We start from the raw sequence: 7500 nt of genomic DNA, 5'->3' as shown, positions 1-7500 counted from the left end.
ATCTGTAAGCCCTAAGAAACATATTATATGTTATATGCCATATGTTATATGTTATATATTATATGTTATATATTATATGTTGTATATTGTATATTATATATTATATATTATATATTATATATCATATTTCATATTATATATTATATATTATATATCATATATTTTATATTATATATTATATATTATATATTGTATATTATATATTATATATTGTATATTATATATTATATATTACATATATATTATATATTATATATTATATAGTATATATTATATACTATATATTATATATTATATATATATATATTATATTATATATTATATATTATATGATATATAATATATTTTATATATTATGTATTATATATCATATATTATATATTATATATCATACATTATATATTATATATTATATATTATACATTATATATTGTACATTTTACATTATACATTATACATTATATATTGTACATTTTACATTATATATTATACATTATATATTATATATAATATATTATATATTATATATTATATATTATAAATTATGTATCATGTATTATATATTATATATTATATATTATATACTATATGTTATATATCATATATATTATATATTACACATTATATATCATATGTTATATATTATACATTATATATCATTTATTATATATATTATATTATATATTATATATAATATATTATATATTATATATTATATATCATATAATATCTATCATATTTATTATATAATATATATCATATATCATATATTATATGTTATATATTATATATTGTATATTATATATTATTCATCATATATTATATTTTATTGTATGTCATATATCATATATTATATATTATATATTGTATATTGTATATTATATATCATATATTATATATTACATATTATATATTATATTATATACTATATATTATAAATTATATATTATATATTATACATTATACATTATACATTATATATTATATATTATATGTTATATATTATATATTAAATATTATGTATTATATATTGTATATTATATATTACATATTATATATTATATATCATATATTATATATTATATATTATATATTATATGTTATATATTATACATTATATATCATATACCATATATTATGTATTATATATCATATATTGTATATTGTATATTATATATCATATATTATATATTATATACATATATATATATTATACATTATATATTATATATTATATCATATATTATACATTATTTATTATATATTATATATTATATATTATGTATCATATATTATGTATTATATACTATATATTATATATTATATGTTATATATGATATATTATATATTAGTATATTATATATTATATATTATATATTATATATTGTGTATTATATATTATATATTATATATTATATATTATATATTATATATTATATATTATATATTATATATTATATATTATATATTATATATTATATATATATATATATTATATATTGTATATTATATATTATTGATTATTAATTATATATTATATATTATATATCATATACATTATATCATATATTAGATATATATATCATATATTATATATTATATATTATGTATCATGTATTATTATATATCATATATTATTATATATTACATATCATATATTACATATTATATATTATATACTCGTATTATGAATTATATATTATATATTATATATTACATATGTATTATATGTTATATATCATATATTTATATTATATGTTATATATCATATATTATGTATTATATGTTATATATCATATATTACATATTATATATTATATTATATAACATGTTATATATCATATATTATATATTATATGCTATATATCATATATTATATGTTATATGATGTATATTATATATTATATATCATATATTATACATCATATATTATACATTATATATTATATATTATATATTATATATTATATATTATACATTATATATTATATATTACATGTTATATATGATATATTATATATTATATATTACATATTATATGTTATATATTATATACTATAAACTATATATTATGCACTACATATTATATATTATATATTATATTACATATATATATTATATATATATATTATATTATGTATTATATATTATATATTATATTATATAGTATAGTGTATTGTATATTATATATTATATATTATATATCAGATATTATATATTATATATTGTATATTATATATTAAATATTGTATATTATATAATATATAATATATATTATATATTATATATTATATATTATATATTATCTATTATATATTATATATTATATATCATATATTATATATTATATATTATATATTATATATTATATATTATATATTGTGTATTGTTATTACATATTATATATTATGTATTATTTGTTATATATTATGTACTATATATTTTATATTATATATTATGTATTATATATTTTATATTATATATCATATATTACATATCATATTATATATATATATTATATATTATATATTATATATTATATATAATATATTATATATTATATATTATATATTATATTTTATATATATTATATATTATACATTTTATATTATATATTATATATTATATATTATATATCATATATTATATATGATATATTATATATTATATATTATATATTATATATTATATATTGTATATTATATATTATATTTTATATATGTACGTAGAGGCCATGGCTGCACAGTTCCCTGAAAGGCATTTATATTCGTACACTAGATGGCTACGTTGAAGCTCTGGGATGTCAGTTTTGGGGCTGTTTTTTAGGAGATGTGTTTTCTTGTTTTTGTAGTAGTTTGTGAGGTTCATTCTGTCGTCCTTGTTGGTGGTTTCTACGTATTTGGAAATTATATCCTTAAGGGCTCTTTCATCTTGTTTGTATTGGCTGTTCATGTATCCACGGTAGTACAGACGGAAATGGTGTGCTGCAGATGTTGCGGTATTTTGTTGTTGTACCACCTTTGTTGTCCCAGAGCTTCAACGTAGCCATCTAGTGTACGAATATAAATGTCTTTCAGGGAACTGTGCAGCCCTGCCCTCTACGTACATTGGAAGAACCACTACGAAGTTCTCCAGGCGCCTCACACTCCATCTATCAAACGGAGATCCAAAGAAGCACTCAGAAGAGGTTCACGGGGTTAGTCTGACCAGAAAAATGATAGTCGGAGGAACTTTCATCCTGCATATCGTCTACGTATATTGGAAGCCCTTTATATAAAAAACAAAAACCCTTCTCTCAACTCACAAATCACTGACATGTACATAATTCCTAGCCTTAGAAATTTCCAAAACAGTTATAAGATAGTTAGAGAAGAGGACGAACGGCGTACGGCTCAGGCAGGTTCGCAAGCGGGATCCCGGGTCAATGCCTAGATCCCTATTGGCCAGCCTCGGCCAATCACGTTCCTCCTTTTCTTCCACTCTGTATTTAGTTCCCTATATAAACTGTTCCCTTCTTTGCCTGTACCATAACCTGAATCAACACAGCGCTCGTAGAGGTCGGACGTCTCTTCAACCAGCTCTCTCAACAAGCTCCAAGGAATCTTCGCCGGCCGGTAGTAGTGGGGAGAGATATCTCCTTGCTGCTGCCGGTCTGGCATGGCCGACCTCTACGCTGACGTCGGCAGGCGGGTTTACACCAAGACAAATACACACATTTCCCAAGTCACGTAAATCTCTGTTTTCAGAGTAGTGCTTGGAAGAAAAGAGGCACACGCACACTTGCTCGCTGGCAAAAGCAGAGGCCCAAACCGTCTCACTCAGAACGCTCAATCTGATCGCAGGCTGGTAGACGGAGAGACTTGGGACACCTCTCTGTCCAACCGGCCCGCAACCTAACGCTGGCCTCTCGCTGACGCTGGTGAGCGAGTTTACACTTCTGACATTTACACACAATTCCCAATCGCGTAATTCTCTGTTTTCAGAGTTGTGATTGGAAGGAAAGAGACCATACAACACCCGCCCGTCTGCCCCTCCCTCGCACCGCCACTGAATCAACTCTTCTGGAACCCAAACCCAACCTGGGGATAAACAGGCAACGCTCGCCCCACCTGTGGCTCATCAGGAACGCGCTCGCCAGCGGTGGTGGCGAGGAGTTATCTCCTTTGCCGCTGCCGGTCTGGTTACGGACCGATATCTTCGTTGACGTCGGCAGCCGGGTGTGCACCGCCCGTCTGCCCCCCCTCGCACCGCCACTGGATCAGCTCTACAGGACTTCAAACCCAAACCCTGGGGAAAAACAGGCTACGCTCGCCCCACCTGTGGCTTATCAGGACCGCCCTCTACACGCGGGAAGTGAACTCAACTCACTTCTCGTAAGATACACACATACACCTCTCACGAACAGGGCCACAACACACGCACAAACACCTACACTTACTTTTTCTTCGACTAAAATTCGCTTCCTTTCTAACTTTCTCTTCTACTACATCTTCTCATTTCAGTTTACCTCCCACTAAAGATTTTTCCGTTTTTCCACCTTTCTCTACTACTACGCCTCCTACCATTTTCTAAACTTTCGTTGGTGATCCTAATCCTAACCCCGGCGTCAAGCGCTGCCCTCCAAGCTCCCGGTCCATTTCTCCCGAGCCACGACCACCAATAAACCCCTAATGGCTCGCAATTCGCCCGGTGGCAATAGCCCTCTTTTATACGCTACTATCTTTTCATTTTCCTACAGACATTCTTCCCCTCCCACAAAAACCGATCCCGCGCAAGCGAGGTGGTCTTTCCTAGAGATTCAGAATTCAGAATAACCTGAAGATGACCTATGTAGGTCGAAAGCTTGTTTTAATAAAGTGTTCTTCATCTACAAGAACTTTCTATGTCTTTCGGACAACTTTTATGGGAGCTACCCATTGCTCACCGTTCCATCATCAGAGATGTAGAACTTCTCAGCAAAAAAGTCGTGAACGCAGAAGCTACTGTGAACTTCAGTCAAAATTGTCTACATGAGAACCTGCTACCGAAATACACCAATATATATATATATATATATATATATATATATATATATATATATATATATATATATATATATATATATATACATATCTGCTCGTATATATATGTATATATATACGTATATATATATATATACATATATATGTATATATATATGTATTTATATATATACATATATATATATATATATATTTTCTAAATAGAAATGTAGTAGCACATTTGTAAATAACACACAGGAACCCACAGTCGGAGAAAGAATAAACTTCGAATAAAGAATAATCCTATATTTCGGCTATCAACTGTAGCCCGCTTCGGGAAAGTACCCTTCAGGTACTTTCCTGAAGAGGGCTACAGTTGATAGCCGAAATATAGGATTATTCTTTATTCGAAGTTTATTCTTTCTCCGACTGTGGGTTCCTGTGTGATATATATATATACATATATATACATATATACATATATATACATATATATACATGTATATATATATAATATGTGTATATATATATGTATATATATATATATGTATACATATATATATACATATATATATATACATATATATATATATATATATATATATATATATATATACTGTAGCGGGAAGCGCTAGCAAAATGACAGTGTTGGATGAAGGAAATGGGGAGAAATAAGAAGACATAAGGTGAAAGTAGTTATTAAAATGATAAGAGCACGTAATGAACCTGGGATAGATGGGTATCAATCAGAGTGTCTAAAAAAAGGGAGGTACACTGATTGTTTGTTGTTTGTCTAAAAGAGGGTAAAGTGCCAGAGGACTGGAGGAGTGCTTGTATAGCTCCTATTTACAAATGAAAAGGTGACAAATATGAATGTAGTTGTTTCAAAGGGATCAGTTTGTTGAGTGTAGTTGGGATGGTTTATGGAAGTGTTTTGATTAAGAGGATTAGGAGAGTAATTGGTGAGGAACAGAGTAGTTTTAGGAAAGGTAGGGGTTGCGTGGATAAAATTTTTGTGATAAGACATGTATGTTAGCAAACTTTGGCAATGGATAAGGATGTTTTCTGGGCCTTTATGGATTTGGAAAAGGCTTATGACTGGGTAAAGAGAAAGGCACTGTGGGAGATTTTGTAGATATATAGGATAGGAAGAAAGCGTTTAAGAGCAGTCAAGAGTTTATACGAGAGTAGTAGAGCCCGTGTTAGAATGGTCTGAGGAAAAGGTGGGACTTCGCCAGGGATGTGTCATGTCACTATGGCTGTTCAATGTGTATATGTGTGGGGTGGTGTGGGAGGTTAAGATAAGGTTAATGGGTAAAGATTGCGAGATGGTTAAAGAAAATGGAGAAAAAATGGGAGATAAGCCAGTTGTTGTTTGCTGACTACACTGCCCTTGTATCTGGATCAGAGGAGGGATTAAGGAAGTTAATGATGAAGTTTGGGAAGGTGTTGTGCGAGAGGAGGAAGTTGAAGGTAAATGCGGGTAAAAGTACATAGATATACAATATATATATATATATATATATATATATATACACATACATACATACATACATATATATATATATATATATATATATATATATATACAAATATAATTTTTATGGCAGTCGCATGTAGGACTTAAACCTACTGCTCAGCTATCGGTTAGAAAATCGTACAGTGACTCAACCCTCTCAGCCACAGAGGCTTTAAATGTCTTGTAACCCGGAATCTTTCTGATTCCCGATGATGGGAAAGATCACTAATCTGCGACCCCAATTACTGTTTTACCCAAGACCCGCGCCCACTTGTGGGAAGGGGTAAGGACCGGAATAAATCCCTTTTACGCTTTGCCATTGTAAATACGAGAGAAATTTGCTAGTGACAGCGACATTAATCTGATAACTTTTATGACAGTCGTATGTAGGACTCGAACCTCCTGCTCAGCTATCGGTTAGATAACCATACAGTGCCCAAACCTTCTCAGGCACAGATGCTTTAAAAGTCTTGTAACCCGGAAATTTTCTGATTCCCGATCATAGGAAAGATCAGTAATTTGCAATCCCAATTCCTCTTCTACAAAAGACGCGACAGAATGAGTGGAAGGGTGGTGAGATAAATACAAAAAACCGTTGGATTAATTTCATCAAATTTTCGTCCTATAGGGATATCCTCAGAATTCACACAAACAATTATTTAGGATCTTATATTCTCCCCGATCAACGTCTCTCTTCCCACACTTCCGCCCAGCTTTGTGAAGAATCAAGTCACACTAAGCTTACGACCTGTTTTCCGACCTCCGTCGACCATGTGGTCGCCGACCAGTTGCAGGTAGTCTTTGGAAGTCGCTGGTAGTCGGTAATAAGGTAGATAAATAGATAGATCGATAGATAGATAGATATATTGCAACACACACTGAATAGTCCCCAGTACACAGATTTTCATCTCATCAACCACATTAACTTTTTCCATTTCAATTCCTTTTGTGTCGCCGACCGATCGCTTGATTTTCGGTCGA

The sequence above is a fragment of the Oratosquilla oratoria genome, chromosome 22 (genome assembly GCF_046742065.1).
Source record: "Oratosquilla oratoria isolate Oo_2021 chromosome 22, ASM4674206v1, whole genome shotgun sequence".
NCBI lineage: Eukaryota > Metazoa > Arthropoda > Malacostraca > Stomatopoda > Squillidae > Oratosquilla > Oratosquilla oratoria.
Note: the sequence above shows the minus strand (reverse complement) of the source record.